The 24,448-nt window shown below is 34.4% G+C and overlaps 1 pseudogene; it reads left to right on the top strand.

The window, feature by feature from the left end:
* Positions 1–21,704: 21,704 nt before the first annotated feature.
* LOC138398765 (ribose-phosphate pyrophosphokinase 1-like) lies at positions 21,705–22,361 on the top strand (annotated as a pseudogene).
* Positions 22,362–24,448: the final 2,087 nt, after the last annotated feature.

Raw genomic sequence — 24,448 nt, 5'->3', positions numbered from 1 at the left:
ATGTCAGTTACATTTAGAAATGTCCCTGATAATAAAGTAAAAATTATCAGTTTTATTAAAGTTTTACTTGAGTCCACTTTTTATAATATTCTGTGTGATAAAATGGAAAGTGTGCATAAATGGCTTTTGCTATATACCAAATTGAAATGATTATTTTGATGAAAAGCATTCGTGAGACTGTTTAGGTTGTGAACTGAACCAGCTATGTTTTTTATGGGACAAGATTTTTACTGAAAGGATAACTAATAGGCAAGCTATGTTTTTTCAGACCAGGATATTTGGCGTATATTTTCTTGGGAATGAGCAAAATAAGCCTGCCACTACAAGGAATATAAATTATATTATTTGTCACCATTGATAAGATTTTAGCTTTAAATAAAAATTAGAATTTTAGAAAACTTGTGCCTGCCTCTGTGACCTTGACAGCTTCCTAATACTTCAAAAATGACTCTTCTGATAAGATTGATTATGGCATTAACTGATTTCTTGACATATCAACATTTAGAATATCTGCATATCTATGTGAACTAGTACTGTTTAAATGACCAATGCATGCTGTTACTAAATAATGCACAGATTAAAAAAAAAATCCATTCAAAGGCGTGATAGACCAATAGAATTTTTACAGACTGTGAAAAATGTAATAATCTTGTTTCAGATCTTACTTTCCACTAGATTTTAAGCAACTATTTTTTTTTATTGTGGTAAAAAAACCTCAACATAAAATTTACCATCTTAACCATTTTTAAATGCACAGTTCAGTAGTTTTTAGTATATTCACATTGTTGCGCAACAGATGTCCAAAACTTTTTCATACTGGAGATCTGAAACTTTGTACCTATTAAATAACAAATCCTCTTTTCTCTCTCATCCCAGCCCTTGGTAAGCACCATTCTACTTTCTGTTTCTAAGAATTCGACTATTTTAGATACTTCGCATAAGTGAAATCATACTGTATTTGTCTTTTTATGACTGGCTTATTTCACTTAGCATAATGTTCTCAAGGTTCACCCATGTATCATGGGACAGAATTTCCTTCTTTTTAAGACTGAATCATATTCCATTGTATGTATATATCACATTTTATTTATCCATTCATCAGTCAGTTGGACATGTGGGTTGATTCCACTTTGGGCTATTTTGAATAATGCTGCTATAAATATGGATATGCATATATCTCTTTGAGACCCTGCTTTCAATTCTTTTGGATATGTACCCAGAGTGGGATTGCTGAATCATATGGTAATTCCATTTTTTAATTATCTGAGAAACCTTTATATTGTTTCCATAGTGGTTGTTCCATTTTATAGTTGCCACAATGCACAACTGTTCCAATTCTCTTCATCTTCATTAACACTTTTTTTTTTTTTTTTGAGACAGAGTCTCACTCTGTTGCCCAGGCTAGAGTGAGTGCCGTGGCGTCAGCCTAGCTCACAGCAACCTCAAACTCCTGAGCTCAAGCGATCCTCCTGTCTCAGCCTCCCGAGTAGCTGGGACTACAGGCATGCACCACCATGCCCGGCTAATTTTTTTTTCTATATATATTTTTAGCTGTCCATATAATTTCTTTCTATTTTTAGTAGAGATGGGGTCTCGCTCTTGCTCAGGCTGGTCTCGAACTCCGGAGCTCAAACGATCCGCCCACCTCGGCCTCCCAGAGTGCTAGGATTACAGGCGTGAGCCACCGCGCCCGGCCTTTTTTTTTTTTTTTTTTTTGAGACAGAGTCTCGCTTTGTTGCCCAGGCTAGAGTGAGTGCCATGGCGTCAGCCTAGCTCACAGCAACCTCAAACTCCTGGGCTCAGGCGATCCTCCTGCCTCAGCCTCCCGAGTAGCTGGGACTACAGGCATGCGCCACTATGCCCGGCTAATTTTTCTATATATATATTTTTAGTTGTCCATATAATTTCTTTCTATTTTTAGTAGAGACGGGGTCTCGCTCTTGCTCAGGCTGGTCTCGAACTCCTGACCTTGAGCGATCCACCCGCCTCGGCCTCCCAGAGTGCTAGGATTACAGGCGTGAGCCACCGCGCCCGGCCAACACTTTTTTTTTTTAACAGTACCATTCTAATGGGTGGGAGATAATATCTCATTGTGGTTCTGACTTCCATTTCTCTGATGATTAATGATGTTGAGCATCTTTTCAAATGCTTTTTGGGCATTTGCATATAATCTTTGGAGAAATATCTATTCAAATCCTTTGCCCATTTTTAAATTGAGTTATTAGATTTTTGTTGTTGAGTTGTAGGAGTCTATATATTCTGGATATTAACTACTTATAAGACATATGATTTGCAAATATTTTCTCCCATTCCAAAAGTTGCCTTTACATTCTGTTGATTGTGTTCCTTGATGCACAACATTTTTTAAGTTTAATGTAGTCCTATTTTTTAAATCTATTTTTATTTTTTTTGCCTGTGCTTTTTGTGTCATATCCAAGAAATCATTGCCAAAACCAATATCATGAAGCTTTTCCATTATTTTTTTCCAAGGAGTTTTATAGTTTTAGGTCTTATGTTTAGGTCTTTAATACATTTCAAATTAATTTTTGCCTATGGTGTAAGATAAGAATCTAATCACTGTCCTGCATGTGAATATCAAGCCTTCCCAGCATCATTTATTGAGGAGAATTTGCTTTTCCCAAGCAACCAATTTCTAAGTATAAACCAATTGTAAACGTGTATTATAATCACAGAAAGAAAGAAATCCACTACTATCCAAAGGCTACTTAAATATTTTTCCTTTTTCCAAGTACATATATGTGTGAGGATGATTTTCTTCATACGCTTCAACCAAAGTAGCATATTAGATTTAGAAGCAGAAACGAGAATTCAGCTATCTTCTATTAAGATAGACATTAAAGAAACTTTCAAAATGTAAAAACAATGTTACTTCCTCACTTTTCCTTTTGCTTATTTTTATATAAAAAAATATAAAAGTTATGTTAACATACTATGGGTTTATTATTTACTTTAATTGAATTAATAAATAAATATTTAATATTTAATTATTCTTTTTAATATCATGTCTATCTGTGATATAACCTACATAAACAAAAACTTTCTGGGGTATTTAATCATTTTTAGATAAACTTTAAATTTTAGAATAATTTTAGATTTATAGAAGAGTTGCAAAAATAGCACAGAGAATTTCTGTATATCCTTCACCCAGTTTTCTCTTGTATTAACATCTTACAACTGTGGTATATTCATCAAACTAAGAGATTAATATTGATGCATACTATTAACTAAATTTCAGACTTCGTCCAGTTTTTCCAGTTTTACCACTATTGTCTTTTTATGTTCCAGGACCCAATCTGGAATCATTTAGTTGTATTTTTAGTGAAAATTTCTCAATCTTATTTGTTGTGTGACTTTGATGAAAATGAAGAAAATGGTTTTGAAGAAAATGGTCAGGTATTTTGTAGAATGTTTCTTGATTTGGATTTCCTCATGGTTAGACAAGCTTTATGGGTTTGAGGAGGAATAGCAGAGAGATGAAGTGTCCTTCTCATTACATTATATCAGAAAATCAACATGATTTATCACTTGTTATATTAATATTAACCTTGATTACTTGTTTAAGGTGATGTCTGCCAATTTTAAATATAAAGTTACTATTTTTTCTCTTTCTATGTTCTATTCTTTGGCAGTGACTCAGAGTCACCAAAAGCTCAGCCCACACTCTGGGTGGGGAAGGGATAGGGATTAAGGTCCACTTCCTGGGAGGGCATTTTAAATGAATGAATAAATAAATACTTAATAATATATCAATTTTAATTTGTAATATGGTATATTTACACATAAATAAAAATTTTTAGTGTTCTCAATCATTTTTGAGAATGTAATAGAATTCTAAAACCAAAAAGTTTGAGAGCCACTGATATAACTGCTGAACATTTCTATGTCCTGTTATTCAAGTTGCTCTGTAATTACCCATTTGGCAATATGCTACTTGTATATAGTTCATCCTCTTAAATGCATCTCCATGCTCAGAACTCATTCTTACATAACTCAGTTAGAATTGCTCTTTACTCTTCCTATTTACACATGGAGAAAACTGAGAACTGCTGACTCACCTGATCTTACTTGGAGTCTTGCTTTTTTTACTCCTCCACCAGTATTCTTCATCATACTGCATGCAATTATTATTGTAGCTGTATGTATTTTCAAGGGATTAAGCATTTATGCTCTAAAGTGAGACTCACACTAAAAGAGAATAGTACCGTTTTACATAAAAGCCATTTAAGAATTCTTAAGACAAAATGTTAAGTATGATTTTAAGAAAAGTAGTTATGTTTAAACCACCCAAAAAAGATCACTGTGACAACAGTTTAAATGTCCCTATACCTATAGGAACTCTAGAGGTTATGAAGCTGGAATTGTTCTTTCAAAGAAATAAAAACAATCTTATAATTCATATATCATTATCATGGTTATAATAATTGGAATAATTCTGCCGTTGTTCAGTTTGTTAAGTGTTAAAGATAGCATTATAATATCTCAAATTAGAAATATTTTCTAACAAAAAATATATGATAAAATATGCCAAATTCTTTTTAAATACTCTTTTTAGATTAATATATGATATTTATATTTTTATGTTTATTTTTTATTTTATTTTTTAAATTTTTTATTGATACATAATAATTGTACATATTCATGGAGTACATGTTATATTTTGATACAAGCATATAACATATAATAATCACAGCAGGGTAATTGGGACATGATTCACCTGAAACATTCATCATTGGTTTATGTTGGGAACATTTGAAAACTTCTAGCTATTCTGAAATATAATAAATTATTGTTAACTATAGTTGCCCTATTGCACTATTGAACACTAGAACTTTTTCCTTCTATTTAACAGAATTACCCCTTCACCAACACCTCTTCATTACCCCTTCCCACCACCCTTACCAATCTCTAGTAGCCACCATTCTGTTCACTACCTCCTTGAGATCAATTTTTTTTAGGTCCCATATATGAGTATGAAAATGCAATATTTGTCTTTCTGTGCCTGGTTTATCTCACTTAAAATAATCTTGAGTTTCTTCATAAATTTCTGAGCCAAAATAGTACAGAGCTTAATGAACTAGGATAAACATTCCCTATTGGAAACATGGACACCAGTATTTCTCTAAATAGTATGATGGTGGAGCTTTCACATTCTGAACAAATACTGTGCTTCCAATGTTCAGTTCAAAGTATTAACAAGTCCATATGCCACAGTAATTGCAATCACCTAGGGAACTTCTTGAGTGAAAAAAAAATGTTCTGATTAAATAAGTTTATTCAATCATTATCTCTTTCAGTATGACTCCATAATCTAAATCTTAAATATTAATAGATAATTTTTATTCATCCAAAAATGTATAGTCACCGCACTAGAAGAAAAAGCTAGATAACCCTTTGTTTAGGGAAGTTATTTTGATCTTGTAGAATGATTCACTCACTATGTGCTCCCACCAAGAGTAGTCTATGCTCTGGTCTAAAAGAGCTTGGGTAGGACCATAAAAACCAGGTCGAGGATCAAATAAAAGGAAATCTCAAATAGCGTATCAGAGTACTGTACATTCTTGAGAGTACAAGTCCTTGAAGCTGTCAGGAATAAAAAAGACTTAGCCAAGACACTTGAGCAAGAGTAAATTCACCTTTGATTCAAAAGTATATCTGAGGACAGTTGTACACTCCATGGCCAGGGGCAACTACTTTTATCAATGTGCCTCCATTAATCTTAAATGTGCAGCCTTCTCAAACTTTTGTGTGGTGGGCAACTCTAACTTGTAATTATAGGGAAAAAAAAGTTCCCTGTGGAATTTGAGAAATGATTTAAGGAATCATAGGAATGCTAAGGAGAATAAACATAGTAACATAAAAATGAATTTCAGAAATGATTACACAAAAGGTATTTTCTGCTATTGTTAAATTCCAATTCTCAATCTCGTTGGTATTCACTATTCATAATTTTGCCTGAAATATAAGATGAAATCTCTATTTATACATCATGGAACTGAAACACAGTTTAGATTAAATCCAGTCCTTACAAGTTTCCATGCAAATTACCAAAAGACTTTGAATTAAATCGTTAATGTGCCTCTCTCCTTTTGGTGCTAAATGCCCTAATGGATCTTCTAGGGACCTGGGATGGAGGGCATGTGTGGAAATGCTCTTTGTAGTAACTTTTCTCTGGGTTTAATTTGCACTGCATACAATGAGTACACTCATTATGCTTTTCCTGGGAGAGCTGAAACTAAATTGTAGCAGTGTGTTTAGAGGGAAACACATTTAGGCTATTTGAGTAAAGATAAATAATGATTTTGTGGCCAATCTAAAAAGTGTGCTATGTTAAAATGGCATAGGTGTTCTTATTTGTTTATAAATAACTGAAGAAACTTACAGTTTTGAAATATTTTGTCCTCATCATTGGTTTCTGATGGAAGTTTGAAGTATCACTGAGGATAATATTTTTTTAAAAGTTCCTCTGTAAAAGGTACAGGATTATCAATTGCATTCCTACAAGGTGGTGATGACTTTCTCAATTACTTTATATTAGACTTTTTTGATTATCAGCATGCATTAGACATATTTTCTTAGAAGAAGGCATGAAATCTGTTTAGTTTTTAAATAATATTCAACCTAAAATGTAATAATGTTAAAAAATGACATATGATAGAGAAAGATGAATAAGATAAATTCCTAAAAGTTCAAGGAGCTTGTGATTCAACTGGCTGTATAACACATGTACTTAAATAAATGCGAGGCAGTTAGGTCTATGAAAAATTGTTCTAAAAAGAGTAGAGAAGTGATACAGTGGCTGCTCAAAGGAGAACAGTGTAGGGAAAGTAGTGATATAACTTTCTTTGATTAAATCCCAATGACATGAAAGCCCTTGGGATCCTTTTCTTCTCAGTTTTTCCAGGTTTACAATTTAAGCAAATGCTTCAGTGAAAATATTAGAAGGAGGAAGAAGGGAAATGACATTTAGCACGGCACATAGGTGCTATGCACACAGGTCATGGTAGACATTATTTGTTTACAAAGATCCTACTCTTCACCATGTGTAAACAACCTTCTATTTAATATTTAAAAAACAGGGCCGGGCGCGGTGGCTCATGCCTGTAATCCTAGCACTCTGGGAGGCCGAGGTGGGCGGATCGTTTGAGCTCAGGAGTTCGAGACCAGCCTGAGCAAGAGCGAGACCCCACCTCTACTAAAAATAGAAAAAAATTATATGGACAGCTAAAAATATATATAGAAAAAAATTAGCCGGGCATGGTGGTGCATGCTTGTAGTCCCAGCTACTCAGGAGGCTGAGACAGGAGGATCGCTTGAGCTCAGGAGTTTGAGGTTGCTGTGAGCTAGGCTGACGCCACGGCACTCACTCTAGCCTGGGCAACAGAGTGAGACTCTGTCTCAAAAAAAAAAAAAAAATAAATAAATAAATAAATAAATAACAGAACTTAGAATTTACTTGGCATGGACAATAAATCAGTTTTGATTTCGAGTTTTTAATCTAGAACTTTCTGAATCTGCATCTTCACTGCTTTTGTATTCAACCCTTGGAGAACCTAGGGAATTTAAAAAGAAAACATTTTAGCCATCTTTTTATTCTCCCTGAACCTGGTAATAATTCATGTGTATTAAAGATAAAACTCATTTAGATATTTCAGTACCAACAACATAATGGAAGCATTATTTGACCAAAAATTACAGATATGAAAAAGAATTTACTTGTGCATAAGGACAATTAACCACAATACTATTATAAGTTTTTCCATCATTTAAAAAGAAAGCTTACTAATGAAAGTTGTATAAAATGCATAAATCTGTTATCAATGCAGATGACTTTTAATCCCCACTCTGAAGAGAATACAACCAGCAGGAATGTATCCAAGGATTCTTTCATATATCAGTGACAAAAATTCTTTTGGAACAGAGGAAGAGAGTAAAGATATAGTACTCTTTAGCCAGGACTTCTCTTTATGCCAAAAAAGGAAAAAAAAAAAAAAGATCCCAGTACTCTTTTGGTTAGGAGGGTCAGGTTCAATTCCAGAAAGTCTTAAAATCTGTATAAAAATAGTTTGTGTCACAATTCGATTATGCTAGCTTATGTTACAAGTCCTTCCCACAGTGTGGTAGTAAATCTTATTAAGTAGTGTTCTTATTTCTCATTACACAAAGCCAGTATTTTTCTTCATCAAGCTACACCTCCAAATACAGCTGCAGAAACCATAAGAAGTTGAGAAAAATTTGCATTTAATGACTAGAAATTTCATCATAAGTATATAAAACTCCATATTAATAAATGCCAGAATAATATATAGAGAAAAAAAGATGAGTAGTATATATGAAGTTAAAAATAAAACACCTGATTTTGATATGTGGTTTGGCATCCTAATAATTATTTCTGGCACATGTATCAACATAATTACTCAAAGTAGTGAATCATTCAAACTTGAAAAGTATGTTTCCTTTTAAGATCACTTACGTAAATTGGACAAGGTATTTACTAATAGCCCTTAAAGTTCTTGAAAAAATGTTTGTTATATTTTTGAGGAAGGGAAACTAAATCCTATATGCTTTCTTCTTCTTCTTCTTCTTCTTCTTCCTCTTCCTCTTCCTCTTCCTCTTCCTCTTCTTCTTCTTCTCTTTTTTTTTAAAGACAGAGTCTTGCTCTGTTGCCCAGGCTAAAGTGCTGTGGCATCAGCTTAGCTCACAGCAACCTCAAATACCTGGGCTCAAGCAATCCTCCTGCCTCAGCCTCCCAAGTAGCTGGGGCATGCCACCACACTGGCTAACTCTTCTATTTTTAGTACAGGTGGGGTCTTGCTCTTGCTCAGGCTGGTCTCGAACTCCTGACCTCAACCGTCTTGTCTCGGCCTCCCAGAGTGCTAGGTTTACAGGCGTGAGCCACCTCACCAGGCCAATTCTCTCTTCTTGAAGTGAGATTTGAATATTTAAAATATTCAAAGGCCATATAACTGCCTTTTGTGACTGATTTTTTTCTTTTTCTTGACATTGGTCTATGAACTAATACAAAGGTTTTGAAGGATAATATAGTCATTGACCTCTTATGGAATTTTTACTTAAAAGTGCATTTAGTTCAATTTTGGATTTTTATTTCAAATCAGGTATAAATACTATTATTTAATTATCTACTGAACATATCTGTTTATCTCAAGCACCTGTCGGAAGGCAGTGACTCCTAACTATACTCTTTAGCCAGAGTCTAATCAGTGGCCTTTGGCAAATCTCCCCAAGTATTCAAGTAAGAGGATGCTATGATTTTAATTTTTGTAACTTTATGTTGATGATAGTAGTAGAGATATGGACTCTAAAAAATAGTAAAGACTGTCCTTTACCTAAATTCCCTCCTTTTTACCTAGCTCATGAAGAACTAGAGGTGAAACATGAGAGATTGGGAATGGCAGAGGAGTAATTTCCATGTGCTGAGAACTGAAAATGTGGAATTTATGTTGCCAATATAACTTTTGGAGTGACATTTTCTTTTGTTTTCTCTCAGACTTAAGCACTCTTTGGGAATTATATATTGTGTGGGCAGGGTTATGAGTTAAGGACTTTTCTAAATATTAGTAACTATGCTTTAAAGAAATATATTTGTGCAGTTTGAATAAGGAATGATTAAATTTAATGATTCTATCTCATTTGAGGTCAAAAGTATTTGTGTTTACACACTTATGGCATTTAACTTTGATAAATGCATATATACACGCTGTTCAAATTAAAACATTATAGGTGTTTGTAACTTAGTAAGGGTACAACATAAACAGTTTAAAACTTTAGGAAATAAATGACTGTATTTTGTTATAATTAAGGAATATAATGGAAAAAGAAAGTGGATGGTCAGTGCTCTGGTTGATCAGTGGCCAGCCAGGTTCTGACTTCATTGACACGTTTCGTGGAAAGGGTGTTTTAATGAAGGATGGAATTGTAGATAATTCATTCCATGCTGTGAGGTTAACCACAAGCCTCTTAGAAATCAAAAAACTTATTACTCCTGCAGATGTGCTGGAACTATAAGGAGGGATTGAAATTCTGAAAGCACTCTAGTTTTCTCTGACTTGACTTTATTGTGGAGCATACCCTGGTTAAGTGGCCAGATTTTTTAAAAAAGCATGCACAGAAATAGAATTCTTTCAGCTTTTTTGAGAAATTTTCTTTTATTGGTGTTCTTGAATACAATTCAGCTAATATCAAAGTAGTAAATACTCAAAGTGTGAATATGCCCTGCATTTGTGCTGCTTCCCTGCATAATGTTTTCATCAGAAGTCATCCACAGTGTTACTATTTCTAGTTATACTGCCAGTTCTGAATCTCACCTCCTAGCTCAGCAAATGTGGAGCCATCATTATCACATTAGTGGAGAAGGAAAACGGTTTTGAAATATTAAATATTCTCCCTCTCTCTCTTTATTTTCTGTAACACCTGGGCCCTCTGCTCTTTAAAACTGGATGACAATAATGCTTCTGTGGATAGCAGCTTGGTAGTTCCAGGCCTGAGAAAAGGGATATGCTGGAATTAATCATATAGAAAACAGAGGGGGGAAAACGTCTGCTGGCTTTTGAATATCAAAATTTTAAGAGAGGATATGTTAATTCGATTGATTTAATCATGGCATATTATATACATATATCAAAATGTCACACTGTACCTCCAAAAGGTATGTAGCCATAACTTGTCAATTAAAAAAAAGCCCTTGAGGGAAACTGAGGATAACAGAATGGAATCAAGCATAACAGGGAAAACTGTACGTTGACACAGAGAAATTTTTTCCATTATTGGATGTAGATAGGTTCTCTAGGATTAGGGAAGAAGAGGAATGAGAGGGAAAGCAAGATGCAAGGCATTTGCTTGTACCTGCCCTCTCCTCTCCTCTCCATGCCCCACTCCCTGCCCTCCCTCCAGGCCTGCTACTGCAGCCCTTTCACTATCTCAGTCTAGGAGGGCAAGAGGTGATGTTGATGTTTCTCAGAGTTCCAGTCCTGAAGGATTCTGTGGTTAGGAAATAAGGGTGAATAAACCTCAGCTTCAAGGACTCATGATCAAGAAATGGAGGGCATGGTGATTCACCTCATGCTAGCATGGTTAAATGATAAATGACATGTTGACACGAAGTCATCTCTCAAGAACTTAGATGTAAGTCTGGGGAATTGGGAGAGGGTTTCCTGAGTGATATTTAATTTCTCAAAATCTTGTAGAATATAAAAAAAGAAATTGAGTTGAATTATGGAAATTTTTAAAATAATTTTTTTAAACATAAGTTTGTGGCCTGAAATTGTGGTGTGGTAATCGAATAACTATGGCATTAGAATAAAGAATCAGATAAGACATAAATCTGTGATATTTAATATATTATGGAGCTTGTGTGGCTAAGTGAAAGAAAAAGAGACTGGTATGTTTAGAGGTAAAGTGGAGATAGGAGGCTGGACATGAAATGACATGTTTATTTGAGAGAATAAATTTATTCTCTATGTGAATCATCACTTTATATAAAAACTTATAGAAAATAGATTTTAAAAAATGGGATTCTATTTTCTTTAAAACAAGAAAGAAAATACATTAATATCTGTATACCCACTGTAGGCTATACTGAAACATTCTTAGCTGCATTTTCTATACCTATATCTTTTAATATTTTTCTATTCCAAATGTCACGTATTCAGCTGTCACGAACTCGAAACTTAAATGTGTCCTTACTGCTTCCCAGCAGTCAAACTACATTTTCCTGGGCCTTTTCTTCCTAGATGCCTTTTTTCATAACTTCCCCCTTTGACCAGACTTTTGGTGCCTCCTGATTTATTCTTAATTTCACAGAGATAAAAGAGGAAATCAGAGGAGAGCTCCTACAATTGCCCACCAAATTAGTTAGTGTCCCGTCTTCTATGAACCATGCACTCCTCTTCTTTGCCTGTTACTGTGTATGTATTGTCCACATCCAAGCCATGATTCAGACTTTTGCACTGAATCCTTTTCCACTTGCCTACTCAAAGACCACATTTCAGCAATTCTCCCCTCTCCTGCTTTATCAATTTCTCTATCGTTATTAGATTATTTTTTAAAAAGCTATAATATCCTCTAATTAAAAACAAAAAACAAAACTCAAAAAACCCTTTGATCTCTTTTCCAATTTTCTCCTAGTTATTGTCCTATTTCCCTGATCCCTTTTTTAAAGCAAACTTGACAACATGGAAGTCTATATTCACAGTTAGTAATTATTCTCATTCTCTTAGGAACTTTCTCCAATCAGGCTTTCTGCTCACTTATCCACCCTACAGATATTGCTTTCTTGTCAAAGTCATTACTGTCCATCATTTGCTGAATTTCCTGGTTTGTTCTCAGCCCTTTTGTCCTTTGACTTCTCTGCAGCCTTGGACTGGGTGAGCTCTTCCTTCTTGAAAGGCTATTTTCACTTGCGCTCTACTTTCTTCATACCCCACTGAACACACTCTCTCAATCAAATTTTCAGAAAAACGAAGAAAAAAAAAAAAGAAGAGTTTCCATGTATTACATTTTAAACTTTTTGATTAAATGAAAGAATGCCATTATTAATTGACTTAAATTGCAAACATTTGCAGTAAAATGACGTTAACATGAGCTTACTGAATTTTAATGGAGAATTCAAATATTGAACTTTAGTTTCTCTCTAATGAACTTTAAAAGAAAGGGCGAGGCCTGGTATGGTGGTTCCTGCTTATAACCCCCACACTTTGGGAAGCTGAGGCAGGAGAATTGCTTGAGGGCAGGAATTTGAGACCAAACTAGGCAACATAGTGAGACTCTGTCTCTACCAAAAAAAAAAAAAAAAAAAAAAAAAAAAATTAGCCAGCTGTGTGTCATGCGCCTATAGTCCTAGCTACATGGGAGACTGAGGCAGGAGGATCACTTGAGCCCAGGAGTTCAAGGCTTCAATGAGATATGATTGCACTACTGCACTCTAGCCTGGACAACAGAGCAAGACCCTACCTCTAACATAAATAAATAATAAAATAAAGAAAGTATGGTATTATTTTATATCCTGTTTACTTCCTGATTTTTTTGAACATTTTGGGTTTAAAAAGCTTGTAATTTATTCCTTTTGACAGACTCATGAAATTAATTCAGGTATTTTTAGTGAAGCTTGAAAAAAGGAATATAAAATGTGACACAGATGCTACTGGTAATATCATTAACAATTTAGGAGGTGGACAAAATGATCAATTCATATGATACTAATTTAGAATTTTGATCATTTGTGGGAAAGTAAAGAGTTTGCCAAAATAATAAAAATGGTAATAATAATAATACAATCAAGCTTTGGGGGAGCTATTTTTCTTCAAAAACAAAATATGACACTTTAAGAACTATTAAAATTACTTATTGGCTTATTGGCAAAACTCTACATTTTCTTAAGATTTTTTTATCTATTTAGTATAATATTTCCTTTCAAAATTAGCATTCATCTAGACCTTAGTTTGTGTTATTTTTTTGTAGCATCTACACAAAGAAGCTTCAAGAGATGATCTGATCTCTTCTTCTACTATTATATTGGTAAAAGAAGAAGCTCAGAGAAAAGAAACAGAACTAAAATGTACATTTAATTTTATTAGCAATGCCAGCTTTAAATAATACTAAACACTAGTCAACTTAGCCTGAACACCAAGGAATTTATTACTTGACATAATAAAAAGTTTGGAGGCAAGGCACACTCAAGGTTGGTCAATACTCACAGTTGATATTTCCATGACTTCATTAACAGTCCAGATCTTTTTCCTCAGTACTAGGAGTATTAGTTTTCTTCACGGCTGCAAATAAATTAGCTTTAGATTTGCTGACCCATAACATTGTGAAGAAAAATTTGCTAGATATAGCACCATATTAATGTACATTTATTTTTGGTTTTGGTTTTACAATATCAAATCAAATGCTGTTTTCTAAAGTTAATTTTTTTCTTCTCTACCCCTTTAGGGCAGTTATGTCAATTATCTATAATACAGGTTTTTGTTTGTTTGTTTCTTACTATTTTTTTTTCTTATATTGGGTTCTTGCCATGTCGTAATTGATTTTAATTATTTACTCATATTGTATATACATGAAACATCACTAAAATACTGAAAATCAAACTAAGCAAAGAGATACACTCAGAGTGTCACTCCTTCATTCTTTCTTCTATGCCATTCTTTTCTTCCTATTAGCAGCCTCTGAGTAGAGGTTTACCCAAGTTCTTTCCAAATAGCAGCATGGGTGACATGGAGGGTCCGGGCATGCCTTGCTCCAGTGGCCCTTCTTACTGCAGCAGAAACATCCCTCATTGGATGACAGTCTTCTGGAGTGGTTTGGTGGCCATGTACTTTGTTTCACAAAAGTGTGTAAATATATTGTGGATAATGAGAACTAGGTTTGTCATTGTTAGAGAAAATAGTTACAAATATGAAAAGGGGGAATACTAGAATAAACTCTGTGGTATTAGGTTCAAGTCAGATATATACAGACATATATATATATATATATATATAATTGCTTAGCTTTGCTAACTGAGAAGCGGTAATGCCTCAATAGTAATGAACACAGCTACTTTCCATATATTGATTTCTAAATATCATTCTTCAATTAAATAAATGATACCAACTTGTAAGAGTGGTTGACTTTAGGCCTAGGCAGGGAAAGTTCAAGATAAGCCTGAATGTTGAAAGGACACAGGAAACAACTTGAAACAGCTTCAGCCCACTGCTGGGGCTCATGTACATCCGGGCATATTTGGTTAGCTAGCAGTTCAGGGTCCAAAAGAAGCTCATTTGCACTGGATAGAAGAGCCTCTTGGAAAAGACCCTGTACTTTGAGCATATCTGTCAAAACAAAAAAGTGTCAGGAAGGTGGTTTTGAGGCCTCTATCAACAAAAAACAGTAACCATGACAAGGATGACAATGACGACAAACTAATAGTTAACAGAATAATTTGCCAGGCACAATGGGCTTAAACTAGACAGGAGAGCCTTAGGTTTTGGATAGAAAGAGGAACCATGAGTACTCTCACCTTGGCTGGGGTCTATGCTTAGAGCCCAGTGGGAGAGGGGTTTGAAGTAAAACCTAAAAGACGCATTTCACTAAGCTGAGTAAAATATGTTGTACACTAACCCCATTCTGCCACCAGCCATTCTCACAGAAGTGTACAGCATGGCTGAGAGTCCTTCAGCACCCACAGATGATGCCAGCAGAAACCAGGTCTTTTTCTTTGCTCTTTCTGGGGGAATACTGGCAAAGATGGGCAGCACAGTGGCTGTGGCATCAGCTGGAGAGAACTTGATCATGAACACATTTGTCATATACCTGAATAACCCCCAAAGTACATATAAGTTGTTGACATTGAGACAATTTGAATTCTAGCCATTTTCTAGACTGTTTTGAAGATTTTGCTTGGTGCTAGGGAGATAAGAAAAGAAGAGCCTAAAAACTATACTTTTTTTTCCCATTCATTCTTATAGATTTGTAGAGATTGGATATGGCTGTTTTCTTTGGGCTCAAGGCTGACTTGGCCTGCCTAGTAGAGTTTCCCTAAACAGTAACTGATATTACCCTCTAAAGTAAAATGTGAGCATATGAATGAAGTCATTCAAGTGCATTGATTGCAAATGAGTGTACCAAACAACCTATACAGCTAAACAAAACAAAACGAGACAAAACAAAATAAAACTTGTTTTTGAATGTGCTCTCCAGTATGTCACCACCACATTGTAATCTTACTCAAAGTGAAGTTAATGACCCCTGTACCTCTGTCTGCCTGCATGGGCACAGGTAGAGTTTGTGGGCTGAATGTTGGGAACATAGGGCAGAAAGGAGTGAGATGTTTGCATTTGAATTTCCGACTTATCTTTTTAATTTGTTTAGTTATATTTTTCTAGTGCCCCATCATTTGAACTTTCTCTGCCAATTAGTGGTAGATTTCATATATATTTTCTGTATCAGAAATGGTGTATCTGTTAATCCAATGTCATAATTAGAGAGGTATATGAGTCACAAAATTCCTTTTTTAGTTGCCTTTTATAACATCCTTCTTTCTTCTAAATATATTCCAGGCTGTCACTGATTTGCTTTTCTGCATTTGCAATAGGTTCTCTATACAACTGTTTACGATACACATATATTTTTTTAAGCACATGTCCTTTCACACTTCCCCTTTCCCTGGATAAATATAATTTTTTTGGTTGCTCAGCTACACTCTATATGCACTCTCAAACCTAGACTTTTAAGGAATTTTTCTGATATTCATGTTTCATGCAACTTCAATCCAAACAAAACACTCAGTGCATTTTGCCACTGAATAGGAAATGATCCCAGTTAAAGAATACTCAGACTTCTCTCTGGTTTGCTAATAAGGTTTTATTAATATAGTCTTTTCTGACAAGTAAGCTCCCTTGCTAAGAATTCTCCTTCCAAATGTCTAAAGTTTTCCTTGCCCCCAAGAAGATTAAGACAGCTGCCTTTGGAGCACAGCTCTGGACTTCATTGACCTTCTGTGAACAGTCTTCTTACTACTAGGGAAGTTCCCTTCCAACTCAAGAGTTCATTGCTGTTGCATGAAAATCTCCCCAGGGCTTCAGGAAATATGGACATGAGTAAAACCCTTGAGATAGTTGATGTCACCTATTACTCCCAAGACTAATGGGGATTTAGGGAGAATAGGGGAATGAGGAACTGAATACTATGAGATAATTTCACACAAACTTAGATTGTATGAAATAACCAATATCCATAAAGACAGCCTCAGATTGAAAAACAATGCTTTTGCCTTCTTCCTATGCATAACTCCCAAAACTCTGTCTTCTATCTTGACAGTCTAAGCTCTTGGAATATATTTCTGCTTCTATAATGTATATCTATATTTAGCCATTCTTTAACCTCCACATATGATAACAATAGTAAAAGGAAAAATAGTAATGTTTATGTAAAACTTTTAAAGGAATTCTTTTAGATAAAATATCTTGTTTGATCTTTAAAACAACCATTTGACATAAATAGGGGTTTTGTTGTTATTATTGATTTTCAGGTCAGGATATGAGAAAATTTAAATGATTTGGTCATGGTCATACAAACCCATTAACATGCTATAAGAGAAATGAAACCAAGATCCATGTTTTGCAACTGCAAATATCAGGACTATTCCAACCCTGCTGTGCTGCATTCTCTTTCCTTATTGGGTTTTTTCTCTTAATTTTTTGTCTGACATTGTTCACATATTTCTCTAATATTCACCTATTCAGTTGCCCTTTGTATGGTAACTTCTTATTCACTGAGTCTTTTAAATTCTTCATGCATAACTTCTTCACCATTCCTTCACAGAATTATAAAATAAAAGGTTGTTACTCTTAGAAGACACATACTTTAGTCCAAATCCCAATGACTGTTTTACTTCTTTTCCCCAAATGCTGGACATATGTTCTACTTTTTCTTGAATACTCCATTCAAATTTTTGATCCAGTTTTGCTACCTGGAGTGATCTAATGCTTCTTTATCTACTATTGAAAGATAGATTTCATGTTCCAACTAAAACCTTTCTTTTCCAGGTAAAACAATCTTATTTCTGTGAATTATTTCTTCTAGGCTTTGAATCAATTAGAGATATTTTAGATTCCAGTGAACAAAGCCATAACCAAATCTTAAACTTTAAAAAGCAATTTATTTTCTTACATGACTACAATATCTAGAAAAAGGGTCAGCTGCAAGACTGGAATGGTGTAGCAGGTCAAAAAACACCTTCAGGTTGACCGCGAAAGGAAGGCATGAAGAAATTGTGGAGTAATGGAAATGTCCTGTATTATGACTGTGGTGGTGGATACCCAATTTCATGCATTTGTTAAAGGCCACAGAACTACGTACCAAAAAGAGTGCATTTTAATGATGTAAATGGAAAAAATCACTCAGGTTATGGGGATAACTGAAACTGGAATGTACTATTTATGCCAACTGTACCATTGAAGTAAAAGTGACTATCTCCATATTGTACTTAATTACAGTGGAATAATATAACACGAGAACAAGAACCAGAATTTTTTTTAATAAGTCAAATTAATTTTATGATATTGAGAATGAAAGAAGCAAGGAGAAATATAAATGTCTTCTTTGAATATTAGTATAATATTCAACATATAATATTCAAAGAATGACATATTCAAAGGAGAAAAACTAATTGAAATGTATTACTTTGGGTTTCCTAGATTCAATATGTAGGGTTATGTTTATTTGTGATGTAGTAATTACCTTTATCTCAATATATTTCAGAAGAAGAAGAAATAATCATTATTACATACCCAATGCTATTCATGATGACACAATTATTTGTGTCCAAATCTCAGGCCATGTAAATTCCATTAGAATATTTTATGTTCATTGGAAATTTTCAAATTATTAATGAAGTCAATTTTTTGACTTAGAGCAGAGTAAGCTAAGTGATTTCTCCAGGTTTTTATATCTTGGCTATTTGATTATATACATTGACTCACTTTATCCAGTTTTTTTTTTTTAGTATTTATATTTGCTTTTTCTCCCGTCAAGGAAAATAAAATGCTAGACACAGAGTAGTATTTATTGGCAAGAAGAGGACAGTATTCTATTCATGAAAACCATAAGCAATCTATGTGGAAAGTACTGCTATGCTGTAGTCAGATCAAAATGAAAGCTTTTAGTGTGCATTATATTAACTTTTTTTTTTAAAGTAACTTTATACCTAGGTGTTTGCAGTAGAATTCTGTCATCAAAAGGATCGTTCATGTTAAATACTTTAAACAGCATTTGCTCTCTAAAATACTTTACCAACTCTTAAGAAGATTTGGAGATCAAAGCTGTATTTAATTTTACTTCATCTAGTGAGCCATGCAAATCTTTAAGACACTCTATTTGCAATCACATTTCAAATGATGTCAGCGTACTGGATTTCATGATGGTGAGAATACTTTTTATAATCATTGGGGATATAATTTCTTTTCATTAAGGCAAAGAAATTCTTCTTTTACATAAATGTAGGAGTTACACAAGCATCCAAAAAGCCTGTTTGACTTGATTTTGTTTTTCTCATCTTCATTTTTTGCTTCCTTTACATTCCTCTTTCTCATGCCTTTGTCTGCAAAAATAAGTTGCTTGTCAAACATTCTGGTATAGTTCAGCATTTATGTTTTAAGTAACTTTTTCCATATGCTTGTTTTTGCCTCCATGAGGTTTCTTTGTCTCAACTTTCTTCGCTCCCTACTCCTAAATTAAAGAAAAAAAATTCTTTAGCTTTCCTTGTTGTGTTTGGCTATGATGTATAAAATCAGTCGTATCCAGCTCTCTCTTGTAAGTTTATAATTTTAATTAGCTTCCTATAAAATTTCCCTTCTGACTCCATTGCCCAGTTAAAATAAGTTTCAACTTCCTTGAATCCCATGAAGTGGGATGTGCAGGAAGACAGTTATTAAAGGATTAAAAAGAAACCTCTAGAAATCCTATTTCTTCTTTGAAGAAAATTAGGTCAGTTTGTGCCATGCATTCTGCTTGGCTTCGTAGTTCATGGCCATCAATATTTGATGATTTAAATTTTTTTTTGGCTCTCCCCTTTTTTACAAACAAGATTAGTTACGTATGTTATATAAACTCCTGGATTTGTGGTAGCACAAACTAGAATTAAGGTTATTGCTCTTTTTTTCCAATACTGTATGCTGTCTTTACTCAGAACTTTCTGGAGATCTATCTTCTTTGGATTGAAGGTTTAAATGCTTGGTCTCAGATGTTGTCCAATTACTGTTCATCGGAGCATTTTTAAATCACCAAAGACAGAATCAACATAAATATTGGAGCATAGTAGAGACAAGGATGTTAATCGCCTTTTAAAAAATTAGGCAACATCTGTATAATCAAGACAGAATGGATGTAACTGAAAGATATAGTCATTTCAGTTTTCCAAAGTCTTGTTAGAAGCAGGGATTAGGAAAAACTATGTGAACAAAGTAGTGGATAATATTTTGAATGTAATTTGCCTATTCTGTTTTTCTTTTTCTTCTGTCCTGGAAACAAATAAAAGTCAATGTAAGTCATATTATTTAGGCATGCATTTTGTTTGAATGCAGAATTATTGCTTAAATCCTCTCATTCATATTTCTGACCTCATTTCTGTTCTCTATATTTTCAGGAATTTGTGAGCAGTTGTTAAGCATGGCAATTATTTAAAAATAAATATATAAATATATAATAAAATAAACATAATAAAAATAAAACTCATTGTTTCCTAATTATTTTACTATATGATCCTGATGTTATTTGCATCTATCGTATCTGTTAGGTGAGAATACTGTATGGTGGTAGGCTACTATCTCTTCTAACTCTGTGTTCAGTAATATAATGTTGGTAGCTTGAAATTGGTCATGATAAGAGTAATTATAGTATGTAAATCTGTGAACAGTACAAATTAGAGCTTCTTCCCACAGACTTTCTTCCAGAGAATTAGTCGTTAAAATTTTACTGGGCCACAACTGGATATAATGTACTTAAAAAAACAACCAACCAAACAACCAACCTAGAACTCATTGAGAAACTTACAGTTTCTTTATCTAAGTCTTCTCATTATATTGGTCTTTGATTATCAAATTTTTCTAGCTTTTCCAGGAATAAAATATGGAAGTAAAATAGACATTGAATAAGTTTGTATTTGTCCAGCCTCTATCACCATTGTAATAACTGCCTTCAAATCTATCTAGAAGATCCCAGAAAATCAACTGATACACTACCTAAACCAATAAAAATAGTTCAGCAAGAAATTTAATATATGATCAAGATGACATTTCAACTACTAGGATAAGGCTAGAAGGTAATAATTTTTCAAATAACTGATATTGGTTTGGGAAAATATAAAATTAGATTCCAAACTCTCAAAAATTGTGAAGGGTCAGTGATTTTACCCTACTTGTAAATTAACACATTAGCCTGTTACAGTTTGATGGATTATGGTGGCAGATATAAAATTCTTGGGTTAGAGATGAAGTACATGTTGTTACTCGCTGCAATGGCAGTGGGCAGTGTCTTAATTTTTTATTCAGTTTCCCATTGGTCAATTCACCCAGGTTTTCACAAAGAGGTTTGGAGACATCTTGCCAAATGTATGTTGCATTACAGAGAGGAATCCTTTTCTTAGGGAACTCAATTCTTATGTAATGGACAGTAAGCATGCTGGTCCCTTGCTTTAGAGAAAAGCATTCTCTTCATATTCCAAGACTGTTTACTATACTAGCATTCTTGAATATCATCTGAAACAAACAAACAAAAAATTCAGGTATTGCTTTTCTTGCAAGACAGATGGATATGAAAGACCTATGGAAAATTGTTTCCCAACTTCCACCCCAAGTCTTTCACACACACAAAAATAAATTCCAGAAGAATTAAAGATCAAAATGTAAAGCCAAATGAATAAATCAATAAGATAACGAGTCAGTGATATTATAAATGTTTTTGAAGAAAATAAAGCAAAAATGTTTTTGACCTTGTGGTAAGGAAGGTCTTTCTTAAAGAAAGAAAATATTGATAAATGTAATTAAATAGCTATTTTAGAATTTTAATGAGATGATGGGAATTTATCTTAGCAATTCTAAGCGGTTAGTAGTGAGTCTCTGGGCCAACTTTGATTCTGGTCTTTGTAGTGGCAATGATCACTTAGTGAAGAGTGTGTAGGATAATTGGCCAAGATGCCAAATATCAAAATCTTCAGTGGCAGCTCCAACCAGGACTTATCTCAGAAAACTGCTAACTGCCTGGGCCTGGAGCTAGGCAAAGTGGTGACTAAGAAATTCGGTAACTAGGAGACCTGCTTGGAAATTGGCAAAAATGTATATGGAGAGGATGTCTACATTGTTCGGAGTGGTTGTGGCAAAACCAATGACAACTTAATGGAGCTTTTGATCATGATTACTACTTGCAAAATTGTTTCAGCCAGCCGTGTTACTGCAGTCATCGCATGCTTCCCTTATGCCCGGCAGGATAAAAGGAGTAAGAGCCGGGCTCCAATCTCAGACAAGCTTGTTGCAAATGTGCCAACTATGAAGAGTGCAAATCATGTTATCACCATGGACCTACGTATTTCTCAAACTCACATCTTTTTTGATATCCCAGTGGACACTGTGTATGCAGAGCCGGTAGTCCTGAAGTGGGTAAGGGAGAATATCTTTGAGTGGAGGAACTGCACTATTGCCTCTCCTGATGTTGCTGGAGCTAACGGTGTGACTGACCTCCATTGCAGAGCAGCTGATTGTGGACTTTGCCTCAGAGAACTCAAAATGGGGAATCTGTTTTTCACCTCTTCAGCCATGTCTCTTTACAATAGCATAACTCCTGAGGCTTTTTAAAAATAAAATCAACATCGCTTCTTATTTTTCCTTGGTATTTGATGACAAATTCAGCAGAAGACCCAGCTTGTACTAGCGTAGCTTTCTACCTCCCACATCAGGTATATTAGAGTTTATCCTAACTGAGGAAAGATGTATTAAGATTAACTGCTACGATTTCCTACCTGTGTTGTCTCATTCTGGCTTTCTTATTTATTTTGTGAGCTTTGCAGCTTCAACTCCAGTTCAGCTGTTGCAAGATTATAGACTATCAAGATGTTGTGTAGGGGTGCTTGACAGTGATTGGGGAAGCTCAGGCTACTTTGTATGTGGATGATTCAGGGTTTTCTTTGTTCAGAACAACTAGCAACAAAACTAATCTATGTGAGACAAGTTCTCCAAGATCTATGCTAAATTACAGCAAGATCCCTGGGTAACCTCAAATCTAATAGGGTTGTTTGATTTTTTTTTTTTTTTTTGTACTGACTTGCTTGAGTTCTTTATAGATTCTGGTTATTAGTCCTTCATTGGATGTATAGCATGTGAATATTTTTTCCCATGGTGTAGGTTGTCTACTTGCTCTATTGATTATTTCCTTGGCTATGCAGAAGCTTTTAATTTTAATCAAGTCCCATTTATTTATTTTTGTTGCTGCTGTGATTGCCCTTGGGATCTTGTTTATAAAATCTTCGGATAGGCCAATATATAGAAGAGCTTTTCCTACTAAGATCAAATCAGAACTAAATGAAAAGGACAACAAAGAAACTATAAGGGAAATTAATAAAACAAAAAGTTGGTTCTTTGAAAAGATAAACAAAATAGACACACCTCTGGCTAGACTAACCAAGAGCACAAAAGTAAAATCTCTAATAACCTCCATTAGGAACATGAAAGGAGAAATCACAACCGATGCTACAGAGATACAAGATATCATCTATGAATTCTACAAAAATCTTTATGCACACAAACTGGAGAACGTGGAGGAAATGGACAAATTTTTAGAAACACATAGTCTTCCCAGGCTCAACCAGGAAGAAATAGAGTACCTGAACAGACCAATATCAAGAACTGAAATCGAAACAGCAATAAAAAACCTTCCCAAAAAGAAAAGCCCTGGTCCAGATGGGTTCACACCTGAATTTTACCATACATACAAAGAAGAACTGGTGCCCATCCTACATAAACTATTCTCCAATATTGAGAAGGATGGAGTTCTCCCCAACACGTTCTACCAAGCCAATATAACATTGATACCAAAACCTGGAAAGGACACAACAAAAATAGAGAACTACAGACCAATTTCCCTCATGAATATAGATGCAAAAATTTTCAATAAAATACTAGCAAATCGAATCCAAGTACTTATCAAAAAAGTAATCCACCACGACCAAGTGGGCTTCATCCCCGAGATGCAGGGGTGGCTCAACATACGTAAATCTATAAATGTAATTCACCACATAAATAGAAGCAAAAACAAAAACCATATGATACTCTCATTAGATGCAGAAAAAGCATTTGACAAAATTCAACACCCTTTTATGATAAAAACGCTTAACAAAATAGGCATTGATGGAACCTACCTAAAAATGATACAAGCCATATATGACAAACCCACAGCCAACATCATACTGAATGGGGAAAAACTGAAAGCACTCCCACTTAGAACTGGAACCAGACAGGGCTGCCCATTGTCTCCATTACTTTTCAACATAGTATTGGAAGTCCTTGCGAGAGCTATCAGGCAAGAGAGCAGAATCAAGGGAGTCCAAATAGGGAAGGAAGAGATCAAACTCTCACTTTTTGCTGATGATATGATGTTATATCTGGAAAACCCCCAAGATTCAACCAAGAGACTCCTGGAATTGATTAACGAATACAGCAAAGTCTCAGGCTACAAAATTAATATACACAAATCAGAGGCATTTATATATGCCAATAACAGTCAATCGGAAAACCAAATTAAAGACTCAATACCCTTCAAAATAGCAACAAAGAAAATAAAATATCTAGGTATATATCTAACTAAAGAGGTAAAGGACCTCTATAAGGAAAACTATGAAACACTGAGAAAAGAAATAGCAGAACTTGCAAATAGATGGAAAAATATA

This window comes from Eulemur rufifrons, chromosome 18 (assembly GCF_041146395.1).
Source record: "Eulemur rufifrons isolate Redbay chromosome 18, OSU_ERuf_1, whole genome shotgun sequence".
NCBI lineage: Eukaryota > Metazoa > Chordata > Mammalia > Primates > Lemuridae > Eulemur > Eulemur rufifrons.
This window is presented reverse-complemented; position numbering and strand designations above follow the sequence as displayed.